The following is a 19,367-nucleotide window of genomic DNA, read 5'->3' as shown; positions in this document are numbered from 1 at the left end:
GGACATAAATCTGCTTATTCCACACTTTCTATAAACATTCGTTTTGAATGCTTTTATTAATAGTGGGCCGTAACTTTCTCTGTGTTATTAATAATAAAAGCCATCATTATTTGTGGTGTCTCTTCTGTTTCTAGCATCTCCTACTTGCTCAGGGTAACTTCAGATTGCAGAGAATTCCTATTGCTAGTTCTAACTTGCTCATGCTCATAAGGACTCTGTTTCAATTGTAAACTGAACATGAGAACTATACTACTGGCTGGATTTTCTTCTGTGTATTTTGGACTAATTCAAGTGCCACTGATGTGAATCAGAGTTTTCTTATTGACTTCCCTGTCAGGTGGATTGAGCCCTTAGGCAGTCCTTCTGACTCCAGTTGTCCAACTACTAATGCAGCAACTAGGAAGAACTAAAGCATATCTCACTTATTAACCACTTTAAGAACACGGAGTGGGAGTAAATGCAAATGTATCATTGAAGAGGGAGGAGAGAGTAATTACAGCTCATGGTTCCCCCTTTCATAATGAAAAAGAAACAAATTCTGTATGAGTAAAACTGGCAAATAATCTAGCATTGGTCTTCCACTAATTTTATGTGAAATTCTATACATGAAACCAGTGGTCATCATCATAGATAAATTGACATAATCAAGGTACAAGTCCATATTCCTTTATACTACCCAGCTTTAAGTCTTTTAATGTATTTTATACCTGCTAGACTTGAAATCTCACAATGTTCCCTTATTTTAATATAACAGAATCTTTCTGTCATCCTAGTAATTCCTGTCAGTATTGATGTTCTTTCTTCTTGACAAAACTGAGAAAGAAAGAGAGAAGTAAGGTTCTTAATAAAATGACTGTGTATGTCACTTCCATGCATACTGTTCAAACTCTGTCTTACAGATAGTCAGGAAATGATTTGCACTTAACCACAAGAGCATCATACTCTGAGAAATATGTAGTTGAAAAGAAAAAAAAAAAAAAGAAAAAGAAAAAAAAATATATATAAAAGACATAATATGCTGGTTGTCTTTTTTTAGCAGCCAACAAATGTGAATTTCCCTAGTACGTTTTTAACTTTAAAAATTCAAATCTAAGTCTCCACCATAGATCACACATCCTTAAGAGATATAAAATGAAAGACTGTATTAAGCAACTAGTTCAGTACCTGCTTGATTCAGACAATAGCATTGGAGTTTAAGTGATCTTTGTATTTGTTGGAGAGGTATATCTGAACTGTAGTATGACAGTGTTTTCAGAGGAAGCCTGAATCTCTTAGTCCGATAATAGAATTCACTACTTATGTTGCACTTATATTTGCAAAGTCATTAGCACAAATGAGAATGCTGAAAGTTGAAACTTATCCTATGAAAGTGGTGATGATTCAGTCCAGATTTAGAAAGGCAAACAAAATCTTCCCCAAAAACATCTATGACTTTACTCAAGGTATCTGTTCTATTCCATATGTTCCTTCTTCAAGTAATATACAAAGGAAATGAAAGTAATTATTTTTTTAAATTATTTTTTATATTTTATTCACCATTTAAGTGTTATGCTAAGATGAATGCCTTAATCAGCTTCCCACATGATCTCAATGGAGCAGAAGGAGGATCAGACCCACATCCCAAAATTTGTTTGAAAAATTATAAGTTCTCATAAGCAAAAAGTTTTAAGAGACAAAATTAGGACACTCTGAAATCTGTTATACCACTTGCAAATATAGTTCTAGAACACTTCATCTGAAACAGACTAGAAAGGAAAGAAGTTTGTCCTGTGTGAGAAAATGCCATGTAATTTCTTCAAACTGCCTTTTGGATTAAGAATTCAGAAACACAGAGCTTTCCAGAGCTTAACAGGGAGTTTCTGCTAGAGGTATCTCAAAATGTGGAAGTCAGGACAGCTGAGAGATATGTCAAGAGAAGATATGCTACTGTGAAAAGTATGGACTTCACTGCTGCCTCTGCCTTTCCTTGAAAATATTGTTGAGCATTTGGAGTCCAAGCAGAGTCTCTGAGACCATTCCTTGAATAGAAGCTAAACTTTTAGGCTGGCCAAATATGTAAAAATTTTCTGTTTGACTTTTATGATTCCTGAATTTGGAAATTTTTGGGTTTTGTTTAGAAGTGAAGCTGCATAAAAGAGTTAGCCAAGAACATATCCATGCCTTTCTAAAGGAATACAAAATATATGAACTTGTAAGAAAAGCAACATGTACCCTAAATGAGAGTTCATTTTTCTTCTTTGAAGCATGCAAAGAAAGTCACAAAATACAGAGCCTTCTGAAATAAGTTGATGCAACTAACCAACAAAAGGATTGTTGTTATAATCAGTTTTATGAGCTTTTGAATGTCTATAGGTGGTCTGCAGATCATTGACTCTGTTACATAATTTTAAAATTATGACTGTCTAAAATATTGTGTCCAAACAATTACCTCAGAGAACAAATATAATCAAGCAGACAAAAAAAGATCAGCAATTAGTTAATTTCAGATTGCCTGAAATATTTCCTCTGAGTTCCATTTTGCATTTAATTTGTATTTCAAACTTTGAAAAACATTAAAATCTCATGGCGAAAGCTATAGAACTGAGAATCCTGAAGATATTTCTTTTCTTTTTTCAAAAAAACTGGTAAAAATAAGTAACATAACTCTGATGCTGTCCATCATCTGGCAAGCAATGTGAACTGAAGCCACTGGAAATCATTTAAACCTAGAAATTCTATGCATTCATGCACAGTTAATCAAGGGCCATGGCAAGCAGTTACCTGGCAATCAGCAGCTTCTATCAGAGGTATGATAAGTGTTGGTAGCAATTAACTTACAGTTCACTGCCAGGATTTATTATGTTGTGATGGAATATTTAGAATTTTTTTCAATGAGTATAGCAGATCTTTGTGTGGGTAGGTGTATGTGTGTGTAACTGTGCTTGAATAGCAAATGCAGTTCAGAAGAGCTAGTGGTGTCTAGATTAGAAGGTAGTAATGCATAAGAATTGAGAAACAGTAGATCACTTAAACACAAAGCTGTGTTCAGATGTAACTATAGGAAGCTTTTTGCATCAGGAATTGTTTTATTTCATTATTTGATCTATAATCACTTTAACTGAAATCAGTGCAGAATTTTTCATATCTGAAATTCATGGGTTTAGTTTTCAAAATTAATAGGTATAATTGTTCATAAATTACTACTTCTGCTGTTGGTGTGAGAAAGTTAGGATCTTTAACAAAAAAAATTTCCAAACATATTTAAGCACATGGCTAATGGTTATGGTTACAGTAAGATTACCAATGTGCTTGATTTAAAGCCACACATAAGTGATTTGCTAGTAAGAAGTCACAGGAGGATATGGAACTGATTCGTTATTTTAAATTGAAGCAGCTCTCAAAAAAGCATGTTTTCTGTTGAAAGAGAAAGGACCTACACAGATTTTCTTTTTTGGCTTGTGCCATCACAGCATGACTCCAACAGGTGATGAGCAGCTGTACCTTTATCTAAAGTCTGTTTCAAAACTCTGAACACTAACTACTCTGTGCATCAGCACCTTTTTATTTGCTGGTTTTGTATTTTTCTTCACAAAAGTTATAATAAAATTAGCCTGCACAAAATGCAAGACAAAAACAAAAAGACAAACCAAAGTTGTAAAATTAAAGGGCACTCTTATTTTTGATATTTTACATTATTTGTTATATAAAGAAGCAGCTTGAAAAGACAATATATATGCAGAATATCAGGGAAAAAATAACTAAGAATTCAGACAGATATTTTTTTCCACTTCAACTGAATTTAACTCAATTTACTTAAGACCATTGTAAATCTTTGTACCCAACTGCATTTTAGGTTGTGTGACCAATTGTGATTTTCACTGTACATTGGGGGCATGAATTCATATGTTTATAACTTCTGAGGAGCATATTATTTACTCAGTAATAGGTTTCTGGAGAGGGTGGAAAAGGATCCAGGACCCAGAAAGTTTTAACCTCTTTTTTTCCGTTAGAATTGGCAAGTACTGTTGTGGGTCTGTGCCCAATGACAGTGGCTCCATGACCCTGAAATCTTTCTCAGGCCCTCGTGAGACATTTTTTTAAACTTCTTTAAACATCATTAGACATTGATTTTGTAGATGTAATTCCAGCTTCCTGAAGGCAACATCCTTAAAGTTAACTTAGTTTACAAGTACATATAAAGTTTTTCAAATGGTGACAGATAGATGGATGGATGGATGGATGGATGGATAGATAGATAGATAGATAGATAGATAATAGATAGATAGTTGTGTGGGACATGTTTCCTTTATATTAAATATGAGAGCTTCTCAGCTTATTCTTTCCATGTGTGAGAATATTTAATTGATCTGCTTAAGACATGCTGATTAAGGAATTTACAGAAATTGATAGAAAAGGAGTAAATCTCTTTACAGAATTTACAAAAATGTAATAATTAGCTTTGTTCTGATGTGAATTCTCTGTAGAGAGGCTTTTACATTTATAAACTTTTTGGTATTGTATGTTTTCTGTTCAGTAATTTTTTTTTTCCTCATTAAGTTTCTATCATTGGATGGCTTGTTAATTTTAAGTTATATCTGTATACTTGAATTTTAACCAAAATAACTTTTTTCACTTTTTGGATTGATTTTATTTTATTCATTTATTTTTATGTTCATCACGTAACTTCTGTTTTTATTGTCTTAATAATTTTTATACAATTATGACTAAATTAAAGTACAGAGGGACAGTCACAGCCCTATATCCTTTACAGTGTGGCATAAATAAAAGAGATGGACATGAAATTGCAAGTAAAATTTGATAGATTATTACCCAAGTGTAGTTTTGTAAAAATATTTTTTGAAGTATGTGTTAGGAGTTCACAAAAAAAAAAGAGAATACACCCTGAAAATGTTCTTAAAGATTTAGAAAAAAAAAAGTCACTGACCCCATGAAGACCTTCTTCTTTACACTAACCATTTATTGAAGCAATAGAGCACAATCCAAACTCTTTATTTTTATTTATTTATTTATTTATTTATTAAGCAACGTCTATTGGATTCCATTCAAATTGGCCCCCTCTACAATAGAGCAACATCTTTTAGATTTATTCTATAGCAAATATACAATGCTGGGGAAGAGAGTTTTAGCAACACCACTCTCTCTCTTTACAATTCTACATAATAGAAGAGCACACTGGAAAGAAAATACCCGTTTCCCTGTGTAGTATTTTCTGCTTAATAACTCCGTGATTACATACAGGGTTAGTAAACATTGAAAATTGTTTTAGTTTTTTTTACTCTGCCTGCAGAACAGAATAGGAACTTAGCTTTTACCTTTCAGTAGTACTAAATCCTCCAATAACTCAACTAAAAGATGACGGAGTCCAGCTCTGTGAATTACTGGCATACTGGAAAGATTAGGTTACTTAATTTAGGAGTTGTTGCTGACAGTGAGGTTTTCAGTCCAAAGAAGTTTAATATTGCCATGTTTTATTTGACCTCTGTTTTAATTGTCCAGAGAAGTAAACATGATGAGATTGCTCTAATGGAGTCCAGAGTTACTATGTAAATAGATACAATTTGAAGATATAGCTTGGATACAACAGTATATATTTTGAATACGACAATTCTAACTCGGGAAGGTTGCTGGAATGTTGTGCATGTGTGCTGAATTGGATCTGATACAGAGATTGGCTTTGGGAAGTGAATAAAACCCTATTAGAAATTGCTTTCAGACCATGAGATTAGTTTGTTTGTGCATAGATTCTGTTTGAAGATTGTCAGAGATGAAGTTTATTTCACTTCCCAAATATAAAACACGATATCCAACTGGAATCAGTTTGTTAAGTTTTGACAATTTGAATTCTTTAACACCAGCTAAGATATGCTATGAAGTCCTTTTATTAACCACGCACTACAGCTTGTTTGTTCCTCAGACACATGTAAATAAATTCTTTAAAGTTTTACTTGAATTTATGTAGCAGTAAAATAAGATTCCCTTAGAAAACTCCTATAACAATCTTTCATTTTAATATTTTTTGTAAACTGTGAAAAACATCTGCAATAATAATGTGCTAAAATTTTACCAAGTATCATATCTAATTCAAATATTTAACTACACTATCCATTTGTTCTCTATCCACACTCTGCAATATGTTTTTTAAACAGATTATTTCAAAGAGTTATCTCAGAGGAATTTATCTTATTGCTTGTATTTAAGCCTTAATGTGAATCTCAGTATTGACTTTACATAAAATATTTCCACGAGAAAAAATCAGTGGTGCAATATGTTGTTTGCCTTAAAAAAACATTCAGTCTTTAGCAGGGTGAAAAAGGCACCTCAATACTGTACTTCTGTTTCTCTTCTCATTTATTGTGATTTTGGTGAAATAGTACATTTGGAATAAACAAACAAACAAACAAACAAACAAATAAATAAGATGTATACGTAAGAAAAAAACACACCTTTCTGTGAAAACCCTGTAATGAATTGTCTTTATAATGAGCCTTTTGCAACATGCTTCTGATTCCTTTCATAAATTCTCCTGACAACACATCTCAAATTGCAAATCTCCAAGTGTGTGGCGTGTTAGACATACACAGCATAGAATGTATGCCTACACATGTGTTTATACCATTTCTCTCCCCTTCCCCGCTGAGATACTGAGAGTGATACAATGTATTGGAATGGAAGAATCCAGCTTTCTGTGTGGAAGGGTCATTTTTCCATCATTAGATGGACTGAAAATATAATTTCCTTAAACTGAAGCATTATGTATTTATGTCAGTTACTGGCTAGATCCCCTGGCCTCTTTCAGAATTCAGTAGGAAAAGCTCTTTGCTCTTTGTGGGAATAAGGCAGAAAGAATGTAACATGAAGAAATGTTCAGAACTCCTTAAACTTTTTATACATTTTAGTTGCCTGTTTACATTTCCGACTCGTTAATTGTGGATTGTAGCACAAGGTTACACAGACTGTTATTTAAGGTGATTTGTAGAAGTTACTCATGGCTTCACACACAACCTTGAAAAGCATAAGAGAATAGCCAAAAAGTGCTTTAAAAACTAAAAGTTACATTTGCCAAATAGATGGTTTGAACATCCAATAATGTGAAACCTTGAAGGAAAGATTAAGAAAAAGGCCTAATCACATCTGTGGATCATCATCTTCCAAATGGGCCTTCACTACTGCCCTGCTTTATAGATATATTTTTCCAGGTGCAAATTCTTATCCTTTGACCGCAGATATCTTCAGTCTTCAGAGATGTCTTGAGTATTTCCTCTGGAAAAAAAAAAAAAAAAAAAAGGTTTCTACATCTATCTACCCATACACTCTTTTTATTTGTGGAAACAGGCAATATCTTCACAGTTATACATGTCAAAAAAAAGTCTGACCTCTATGGAGTGGGATTGATGGAAGTGAGTTAGGAAAATGATTACCAGTAAAAAATTAAGCAGTGGAAAGATAGTGTATGTGACAAAAATGTGCGGATTTGTTTTTGAGATTGAAACTCATTTTCAAATGGAGATCAAAGTATTGTAAGTTTCCTCTTGAGAAGGTCTTGTTCTTCACCTTGTATGGTATGTTTTGGTGATATTTGTATAATGCATTTAAATTATTTTTCTTGATGCTTGTTTTGTTTGAATAAACATGTTTACTGAGCGTAGTATGAGGTTGCTGTGAGGCTAGGAGGTAATGCAAATTTTGAAGCTGCACTAGGAATATAAGCTTGCTGACCTGTATTTAATAAACAAGAGCAATGATTTATTACTGCAGACCTCAGTGACAGTTGTAGGACTTTTTTTTTAACGATAGGGATTCAATGCAAACCCCTGCTTATGGCATTCAACACCCGCTCTCTGTCCTGGTCTGCTTTTGCAAGGTCACTCAATGTCACTGTGGCTTCTTTTCTCCTCACCAGGGGACATGTATGCTGAGAATAATATTTCTGACTAATATTTTGACATTCTTCTGTTTCAAAAAAATCGCAGCCTACACAGATGCCTCTAAATGTAAAGTTAAAATCTCAAACGTCTTGACTCACCAACCACACAAGCATGCTATAAAATTATGCATTAGCTCATACTGATTAAAACTGGTCTCATCTAAACAAATTAAGGGGTCTGATCTCTCATCCATATGCATGGATAGTTCTCATTAATGCTAATAGAGGGTATGTGCATACATGGATGGGATAACAGACCTCTGATGCTGATTCTGTTTGGTTTATTTTCTACAACTGCAACAAAACATTCAGTGTTAAGTGTTGCAATAATTTAGAGAAAGATCAAAGGGGAGAAAGGTTAATAATGTATCTTTTCTTGCACCTTACTGTGGTAAATAGATAAAACAATATATCCTATCTCTTGTAAGCTGGGAGGTAAGTAGTATTTTTTACTTGCTGCTGGCTTTTTATAGTGTCTGCTAGCAAATTCAGATTTATATGCTTGTGTTTTCAGACTAAAATAAGGAAACCACCAAAAGTGATAATGCCACAAAGTTTCATCCTCCCCAAACAGTAAGACATTGCTTTCTATTGAATGTCTTAATGTCATCTTCATAATTTTACAAACTATGAATACCATTTACTGTATTGAAGCGTGTGTCTTTGCTACATGCAGCACATCTGCTGTAATGTCATCTAAAGAACTCCAGTGATTTCGTAATTTGATATTCAGTTAAGTGTTCTCAGAACACAGTCTTGTCAAAACATTTTAAGTATTTGTATTATACTGTAAAAATAGTATTGTGCCTATGTTATCAGACAGTAGGAGCTCAATTAACATTCTTAACAGCCTCAACTATACTGGAATAGGGAAGACATGCACAGTACAGGGGCTGATGCTTCAAGGGAGTTTGTTCTCCAGGTGCAAGGTCTTTAAACCGAACCTCACTGGGAGAAGCTGGTCTGCCTTGTTTGAATTGTAGGAGCTTCTAAGTAAGTATTGATTAATTCATGAGTGCTGAAACAAACAAATCATGGATTTTTGTCAATGCCAGTGCCTAGATGACTGCTCTAGGTAGAGTGGAAACATTGGAAAGTTAAGGATCTGTTCTGGGCTAGACATTCCTTGATGGAAGGCTCCAAAAAATGACCACATGCATCTCTGTTCTTCTCCTAGGCACAAGGCAGAGGCTCTCTGGGTATGCTCCTAGCCACCTACGCCTAGGGTTCTAGTGGAATACTAAACCACAGGATATAATGGGGACTTAGAGAATGGGATATCTTAGATTAGTTGTCATGGGTGAGGTAGACACAGGAACAGAACCACACTAATCTCAAGTTCTAATTCTCTTCTCAAACAGTTGTCTACATACCGTGGAAGCCTATCTTCCAGGTATGTAAATCAGGCAATGATATGAATGTGCTGTAGATTCTAGAGAAATAAAATTCCTAGCCAACTAGTCATATAATCTTTTAAAAATACTTCCTTTGATCTTAGAACAAGTATTTGTCCTCATTAATTGACAACAATAAATCAATGGTAAAAATATAGCTTTTGCAATTTTTCCTTTACTGAAGAGAAAACAAGGACAAATAAAAAGAGAATGAGAGATATTCATGTCAGAGATCGTAAACTGATTTTTCTTTGAAACAGAACATGAAGATTGCATTTCTGTTCAGTGTTGGCTCATTGGAGTACTTGTGCTGGTACAAGAAGAACATACTGCTAACAAGAGGAGCTGCAGAATGCTTTGTAGTCACTCTTATGTGTCCATAGTAATGTGAGATGTCATTGTAGAATGTAAAAAAAATCAAGAATACAATATTTATGATTTATTGTGTTAAAATGAAGATGGATATTTAGATCTATAAGAAGACTTGTCACATGCTTAATAGTTGGTTATACTTTTAAATGAGAGCAAGCCCTTAGAAAAGCAAGATAGAAGGGGGGAGTTTTTTGTTGTTGTTTGGTTGGTTGGTTTTTGTGTTTTGTTGTTGTTGTTGTTGTTGTTGTTTTTGTTTGTTTGTTGTGTTTTGATTTTTTTTTTTTTTCTGGAATATTTAGTATGTACTGGTTCATTACTGGATCATTTCCTGATTGTAGACTAATGCTTTAATTACCATTCTGTAATCACATCCATGAATCTCTTCTGCTCATGTAGAAGAAGACAAGCTTCAGTCTTCTTAATTCATACAAAAATGTGTTCATAAAAACTCATTTTGTAGAATGAGATCATTTGGTTATAATATTTTTTAAGATGTTATTTTTGTCGAACTGTAAACCTGCGTTTTCCTCTCAGTTCTACTTAGACAAAGCACATTTTTTCATAGATGTAGTTAAGGTTAGAGGTGCTCATTAACAGCTGAACTTCCTGCTGCTTCATTGATGTCAATTGGGTGAGCTTTTTAACTGGTAGGTGTTTTTGTTTTGTTTGTTTGTTTTTCCATTCAGCATTACTTATTTAGCTCTTTATATATACATATATACATATATATATATATGCGCCTAACAAGAATCACACTGAACAGGATAATTCAGTTTGTGGTTGGGACATAGTCCAGGAGCTAATGTATCTTCCTTTTCCTCAGTCTAAAAGATGCTTTGATGTATCTTGATGAAATTGAAAAATTTGATGTGAGGAGGTCATTTTTAATACCATGTTCTCTTCACGTGAAATAATTTGGACTGCTTACATTTAGGTACTTAGGTATTTATAAATGAAGTACTTAATTTTATTCTTTGTTATACTATTTGAAAAATATGGACAAGACAACTTTTGTATACCAGAATGTTATATAAAGTTTGAAAGAAAATGTGAAGTCTTCAAAGTTCAAAGCTATATTAGGATATGAAACTAGGTTTATAATTGACTTTGTGGTTAAAATGGCTATTGATAAGATTATCATCCTTTGATTGACTTCCTTCCTTCCTTCCTTCCTTCCTTCCTTCCTTCTTTCCTTCCTTCCTTCCTTCCTTCCTTCCTTCCTTCCTTCCTTCCTTCCTTTCATCTTTCCTCCCTCCCTCCCTCCTTCTCTTCCTTTCATCTTTCCTTCCTTCCTCCCTTCCATCCTTCCTTCTTCCCTTCCACCCTTCCCACCTTTCTCCCACATTTTTTCTGTTTTGTAGTGTGATTCTCTATATCTCACTGCTTTATTTGTATGCTGAGGCTTAATTTCGATTCCTTGGTTTTCTGTTCTCCAGCTACCCTAATGACTTGTTCAGGACAAGGAGACTTCATACAATTTGATATATGAGCAGCTATAAGCTGGGCAGCAGATCTATTAGCTATGCTTGTGATCAATGTACCTGTGGATTTCTAAAGTTGTCTTTTATGGGCACAGCAAAAACAACAACAACAACAACAACAACAAAACAAAACAAAACAAAAACCCAAACAAACAAACAAAATATTGTAAGATTTGAGTAAGAGTGGTGAGGGAGTGTGGCAATTTCACAAGGGCAAGGTCTTTGTGGGTTTCAAAGAATCAGGAAACCAAATCATTGCCCCCCTGCAAGCCTTCACTCTCCAAGCCAGCTGAGCCATGTTCATCTGCTGCTGCTACTACCACCACACAGACCTGACTTATCCCTAATGAGAAGAAAACTGTGGCAGGCTTGAGTTTTTGGACCAGCACCCTGTTCCCCCTGTGCATGCCCCTGTGCCAGATCTGAGGCTGGCTCAGATCAACAGAACTGCTCACATGCTTGAAGTCAGGGCTAAGACAGAAACACTTTGCTGAACCAGAGGCTTAGCACACTGATTGATGTCTGTTCATCACACCTGCATTCTTCAAAGCATGCTCTGTCACTTGCAGTTTATTAATTTATTATTGTAGTCCTGTACCAGTGATCCAAATATCCCTTATACCTTATATTTCAGTGATAAAAGCATGTGTCTGAAGTGTGATAACAGTAAGAATGGCCAGTTTGTTGGGACATAGATGCCATAGATCAAAGCTGAGGTTTCACTGTAAATCTAGGGGAAATTAAATTTTGAATGACTTATGGCTCTGTTTTCAACTCCAAATACTCCAGCAGGATTTCAAGTTAGACTGTTCCAGCATTCATACTGTCATATGGTTGCATAATAAAAGAACACAAATCAAATCTCTAGAAAAGGATTCTGTTTTGGTTTGTTTGTATGTTTTAAAGATTCATTTATATCTTCAGAAATTTTAGGCAGAAGGTTTTTATTTGTTTTTATGTTCTTTTCTTTGTTTGTTTTAGTTTGTTTTCTTTTCTTTTATAATGAAATAATAGAAAAAGGGACACAAAACAAAAGCAAGGTCTGCTTCACTAACAAAGCTTAGTAACAAGTGCAGGTAGAGTGAATGGTGTATTCTCTTAGAGAACAAATAAATCCTAGTTTCCTGAAACCTTTTAAAATGAGTCTTGGTAATTAATTAATCCTAGATGGTAGTGTTAAACTACTCTAAAGTAAACAATAAAAATAATTGTGAAAATTAAAATAATATGAAAATATCAAGTTAACAATAGTCATGAAACAGAAATACAGAAAGGTCTGAGATTTGTTTGACACAACAATGCACAAAGAAAATCAGCTGTAAAGAAAATATTAAAAAAAAATAAAATATAACACCATAGGGCAGAAAAAAACCAAACACACAAAAAACCCCCAAACAACCATGAAAATATATTTGTCTTAAATTTTTCAGTGAGAGACTATCATAGTATGTATGATTTGAAGGTGAATAGGCAGTCTGATGAATTCAAACCAATTTTTATTGATACTAAGGTGATAAATTTAAATTCTTAACACTAATTTCCATATTACTTCATTGGTTAGTGCTGGATGAATTGTTATGTGTTGAATCTCTTTCTGTCTCTGAAAATGAAATATTTTTCTCAGAAGGTTCTTTTATGAAATGCTGAAGAGTGGGCGTTCCACCAAAGGCAGTATTTTCTTAGGAAAGAAAAAGTTATCAGCACTTTTCGTATCAATAATGACAGCCTCGATATAGAAATATGAGTCAAGTACAATCCAGAGATCCATGGCTCTGGAAAGAATGAATGACAGCTGACTTTAGATTTTAAGGCTGGCAAGACAGTTCCTATTGTTCTTCTGAGAGAGCTGTATACAGCCAGAAAGAGCAGTAGTGGTGAAATGAACCAAAGTGAAGCCTAAATAAAGCCACTGCTGTCAACAATTCAACTCCACCAGGACATTTTCTCTGTACTGCTTTTGAAGTTACAGGTCTCACCTGTATGAAGCTAACCATCAGGTTACGTGTTAGGTGCATTTGGTTTTCATTATTATTGAATGTATTTATATAACAATACATATAGTATATATGTACACCTCATAAAATATATACTGTCTTCAAAATGATGTTTAGATTGTGGTTTTGGTAAACTAGGAAACATTACAAAATTAGATGCCCCACATACGTGAATGAGAGCAGTAACAGTGCAGCAGATCCAGACTTCTTTAAAATACTCTGAAGGTGCCCCTACCCGCTGTCCCTCCAAAATGCAATGAAGTTGACGGAAACTTACTATATTTCAAGAGCTGAATGTAAATTTTTGAAGCTTTTTGTAGAAGAGATGAAGTGAAATGTGTGTAAACTGTGATTTCCCTTCTCAGTCACTAAAATGTTCAATCACATAGTTTGGTTGTTTTCTATTGTCTGTTTCATTTATCAGCAAAGAGAATGTGTTGTGAGAACATCAGAAGCCACTAGTACTCCTTTTTTAAAAAAAAAAAAGGCGCAAAATAGGACATGGTACTGACACTTACAGCTCAGTAAGCAAAAAATCTTGGAAGATGATGATTTTCATTTAAATGGTTCTTTAATGAAATCATCATAAAGTCATAGAATCGTTTTGGTTGGAAGAGACCCTCAAGACCATTGAGTCCAACCATAACCTAACACTGGCACTTGTAATATAAACACAGATTCACACACATTTTAAATAATTTTCATATTCTTTCCAATCAGAGCTCGGTTTCCATCACACAGCCAGGGTCCAGAGTGTGGTAGTTTGGAGATGCATGGCACCATGATGACTGATCCAGAACACTGTGAATGTTGTGACGCTAACTAAATGAAGTACTGCACATTTTTAGATTTCATTTAGTAAGTTCTGTCTCTGAAGGTAAAAGGAATAAAACACCACAAATAGATAAAAACAGCTCAGTTATTCAGTAGCTTTCTGTTCTTCTCATCTCTTTTTAATGTTTCCTTTTTTTTTTGTATTTGCTTTGGAGGGAAATTTCAGGTCTTAAGAAGGTCTACAGTTCAAAGAGGACAAGAATTTTACACATTGTATTAGCTGCTTGCTACATATTTAATTAACCAGAAATTAGCTACCTACTGTGACTTGATGATACCAGAAGTGGACTGTTAGAGTTTTATGTTTAGTGTCTTAATAGTCTTGTACATGCATACAAATACTCATTTAACTTTACTGTTAAAAGAGATTAGTTGTTCAAAATTTAACTAAAATCACTTGCAAAACATATAGACCAGATCACTGGGAAGACATATAGACTACTTCCTAGCTACTTCTAATGTTAGCACTCTCATTCACTTATTTATTTTAATGTCCTTACAACTTGTGTACTGTACAGTGTAAGTCAAAACACAACCGATGTGTTCTGAGGTGTTAACACTTCATGCTTACCTCTCCTTCTTGCTAGCTTTGCTCTATGTTATCATATATAATAGGAGGTACCCTATATTTATTAAGGCAATATAGCAAAACAAGAATATTCCCTGTATCGATGAACATGTCCAACAGCTGTCTGTGGCCCTCTTTATTCAGTGGCTCCTTAGACATAAGCAGTGTTGATGTTGTTGTCATGGTGGTCTACTCATTTTGGCCTACATCTTCTTTTGCCTCTTGTGTTTCATATGACTAGCAGTATGCCTGTCATGTGGCAGGATCACATTCACTTGTGTGTGGCATCACATAGATGTAGTTACATCATGTTGTATTGTGTAATTTCTGTGCATCCAATCATATAAGCAGGTATATCAGCTGTATATTCATCAAGTGAGGGACAGGGCAACCTGATTTCTGGTGTTATGGAGTTGTTCCTCTGGGTGAGTAAAAGGTCAGGAAATATCTCCTTGAATATTAGCATGAGAGGCTATGTGGCTTCCTGATCCATATGAAGGTTGCTGCATGTGGAATTTTGCAGCTGAATCTAAAATGAATGATGCAGTAAAAAATCAGAAGACATGAAAAAGTGGCTGAAAGAATAATCCAGCTCATGACTGTATAGTTCAGCAGTCTGTATCAAAGAAATCATAAATCTTGAATTGAAATTTTAACCTTATTGCATCCATGTGTAGTTACAGTTAGAGCTCCTTCTTTTGATTTAATGCCACCTTCCTATCACAAACATTTTCAGGCATAGTCTAGCCTGAATTACGATTTATGATCTGTAACTTTATGGAAGGATACAAAACTAGGTCACTTTTCAATACGTGTATTATTGTGTACACAACCAAAAGAATAGAGTTTGAGATGCTGTGTTGTGATACTGACTGCTTAAAAAACACAAAGTAGATTCTTACCACAGAGATATAAGATAAAAAAGGAACAAGTGGAAATCTGTGGCTGGCAGCTTAAACTAGAAATTTAAAACAGAATGAAAAGTAGAAACTACTTATGATCAGTTCTTTGAATTTGTGTCATTGCTGCCTCTCAATGCACTAAAGGTAGCTAGAAATACTAGTGGCCTGAGCTTTTCTGAAGCACTCTTACCTGAAGTAGCTTTTAAGTGTCCTTGCGTCAGTCAGTTTGATGTGACTAGATCTACCGTAGAACTTGAAAAATGCCATGTTTAGTTCTGTTCTCAGATATATGACTTCAAGGCCCAAAGGGATGGGACAGATCAATGCCAATTTAAACGAACTCATAAGTGTATGGAAGAGATTCAAAAGAATAAGCAAGACACTTTGAAACACTATCTAGACTTATCAAATAGATGTGCCAGAGTGGTCTGATTGGATTTCAAAACCAGTCCTATCACTTATTCCTTGCTTGTTCCTACAGGCTATTTTGCACATAATCAGTGTTTATGCACCTGGCCATGAAACTTGTTATATTTCTCTCAAAAGTGAAAATGCTGGCTAGAAAATGAGCAAACAGAATTCAAAGCACTACCAACAACAACTCCAGAAAAATACTTGAGGCAGAAGTGCTCACATGGTTCAGAACTGGAAACCATAAAACCCTAGCATTTATAATACAGATATGAGTAAATACAAGTCTATCTGGAAAAAGATGGAAGGACTGTAATAGACTACTGCTTTGCAAGGGATAGTGGTGTTTAGAGGCTGGAAAAAGAGGAATACTTTGACAAGAGAAAAATTCTGCCGAGCTGCGGCTGATCAATATTACAGCTAAAATGGAATAGATATCTGCCTACGGAAAGGAGTTTCTAATTTCAGATTAGTCAGTTCTACATCAGAAATAGCGAAATAGTTACCAAGCAAGTGACAAGGGAGTAAGAAGGTAAAATTCACCGTATATAGGGGGAATTTTATCCATATTATTACAATATCTGAAATATATGTGTAAGTTAATAAACTGGAGAGTGACAGCTTGTAATAACCTCTTGATAAAAGACCTAGAATTGTCAAGAGGCTGTTTCTATTACATTATAGGAGATGCAAAGTACTTCAGAGTTCAGAGGCAAAGCAAGACTCCAACCCTACCCACAATTCATGTAATTAGGGGGTCTCCTTTCCTTGAGGAAAAGTGAAATTCCATAATTAAGTTTTTTGAATAATGAGCAGATGACACATAATAAATATGTATTTTAACATACTCAAAACACAACAAAACAAACAAATATACCAACCACCAAATCATCTGTACCTCCAAGATAAATTTAGGGTAGAATTCTTTCCATATATAGAGAGACAAATAATTAAAGAAATGTGAAAAAAAACAAAAAAAGATTCTTTTTGCTACTAAAAAAGGAGAAATTCTAGGAGGTATGTTTTTTCAATGTTTTTATTTAAAAATACAACAACCTCAGATTACTTTTTGTGTTGCCTTTGGCATTGTGCTGGTTTTGCTGCTATTGAGTTAATTTTCTTAATACTTAACTAGCATGGTCTTTTGTTTTGGATTTAGTATGAAAATAATGTGATAACATACTGGACTTCCCATGCCTTTGCCTAGGACAGTGCTAATTGTTTTTCTTTCCAATAGTTAGGCTGTGTTTTGGAGTTATCATGAAAAGAACATCAGGGGTCACTGATATTTTGACGGTTTCCAAGGAAACCAAAGACTTTTTCAACTTCCCAGCTGCAGGTGCACATAGAAGCTGAGAAGGAGCATAACAGGACAGCACCTAGTTGATATCGAGGCTGGCCAATGAGATATTTTATACCATTAGTGTCATGCTCTGTATATACTTGAAGTTGGTTTTTCCAGCTCACTCTCTTCTTTCAGGATTGTCTGTTTGGTGCAATTATATTCGAGTTTGATCTGTAGTCCAGGTCTCCGCTCTTCTGGGATCAGCTGCATGGGACCAATGTTTGTGATTGCCACTTGGGAACAGGCTGGGTATCAATAACCAGGTGGTGAGCAATTGCATTGTCCATCACTTGTTTTGTATATATTGTTATTGTTGTTATTTTCTCTTCCTTTGCCATCCTATTAAACTGTTCTTATCTCAACCCATGAGTTTCTCTCTTCTCTTTCAATCCTCTCCCTCATCCCACTGAGGGGGATGGGGTGAATGAGTGGCTGCAGGATCTTAGTTGCTGTCTGGGATTCAAACATGGCAGGTATCTAGGATATCTTCTGAGAGAATATACTTCTTTGATGTAGTAGAGAAAATATTGGTCATTTAATCTGAGGAGAAGAAACAAATGGACAAATGGACAAATAGACTTTCTGAACAGCACTGGGAAGAGAGAAAAATTTAGACCATATGAAACACAAACAGGGAAAATACGGAAAATAGTAAACAGGAAAATAGTAAGTTGGGAAAGTAGAGGAGAAAATAATAAGGAAAATAGTAGATAAAATGAATGTACAAATATATCTCAAGATATTTAAGTCCATCTTTGAAATATCTGCTTTAGCAGTACAAGAGTACAACACATCCATGGATTGGTAAATACAGGGGAAAAAACGTTTTTTATTCTGGAATATATATGTGACATAAAACATAACTTTTGGTAGGGATTGTGAGAAACTGAAGGAGTTTCTGTTAAAGAGACCAAGTTCTGAAATAGTTTTATAGGAAGCAAACCTTCAGGCTGATTCTTCTAAGCAGAGACTGGCACAGATACTGTGCCTGTTGTTTTACAGTAAATAACTTCAACCAGAAGCCTCTGCTTTGGTAATGAAAATGTGAACAAAGGCTGAAAAGAAACATTTTCAAAATCACAGAATCACAGAATGTTAGGGATTGGAAGGACCTCAAAAGATCATCTAGTCTTATCCTCCAACCCGGGCAGGAACACCTAAATGAGGTTACACACGAATGTGTTCAGGCGAGTTTTGAATCTCTCCAGAGGAGGAGACTCCACAACCCCCCTGGGCAGCCTGTTCCAGTGCTCTGTCACCTCAGCAATGACCCATGAGAACATAGAAATACAAATTTTTATAAAAGGATATTGAGGATTGCTGAAGTTGATTGTTATTGACCTTTCCACTAGTAGCTTGGTGAAAAGAACTTTCAGAGTGTGAGATTTTGCAAAAAACATAGACATCACTCTTTAAAACATTTTAGATGTTCACAGAGGAAAGAGAGGAGCTTGATTATAGGCCTGTCATTCAGTATAGTGCAGTCCAGCAGTAAATGAGCATGAGACGCTGCAGGTTGTATTTAAGTCATTAGAGCCTGGGACTTGATATATATTATCTTTCAAAGTTACCCCATATGTTGCTGTTACTACAAACTAGATTTTAAACAGAGACAGTAGACTTGTGACTCTGTGTCATTGCAGACAAGCATATTTTCATAACAGTGTGTGAATGTTATTTGAATTACAAAAAAAATAGAATTTTGACCTATTTATATGAACCTCAGGTGCATAAGGAAATAGAACAAGCTGTGAAAGCCCATTGCACAGGCCAACAGTGCAAGTTATAGATTACAGATCTTAAAATGGTCATTAGTATACCAAATAATACCTTTAACTCAGCAATTGTAACACTCCTTGCTTCCAAAACACAGCAGCTTAAGTTTGTAAAAAAGACCGTTACTTACTACCTTGTTAGAAACTTTTCCACTTTCATGCAGAGTATGAAAGAATCACTCTGAAATGGGTTCTCATAAAACACAAGATTTTTTTTTTTTTTTCTTTAATCCCATTCACAAGCAGAGAATCACAGAGGTATAAATAGAAATCTAGCAATGTGCAAGGAAGGAGAGTCATGCATAGTTTTCAGCTGCTGTCCTGTACTGTCATATACTGAATTAGCAAAATGACAAAATGCCAATAA

This window comes from Nesoenas mayeri (assembly GCF_963082525.1).
Source record: "Nesoenas mayeri genome assembly, chromosome: 2".
In the NCBI taxonomy this organism is placed as follows: domain Eukaryota; kingdom Metazoa; phylum Chordata; class Aves; order Columbiformes; family Columbidae; genus Nesoenas; species Nesoenas mayeri.
Note: the sequence above shows the minus strand (reverse complement) of the source record.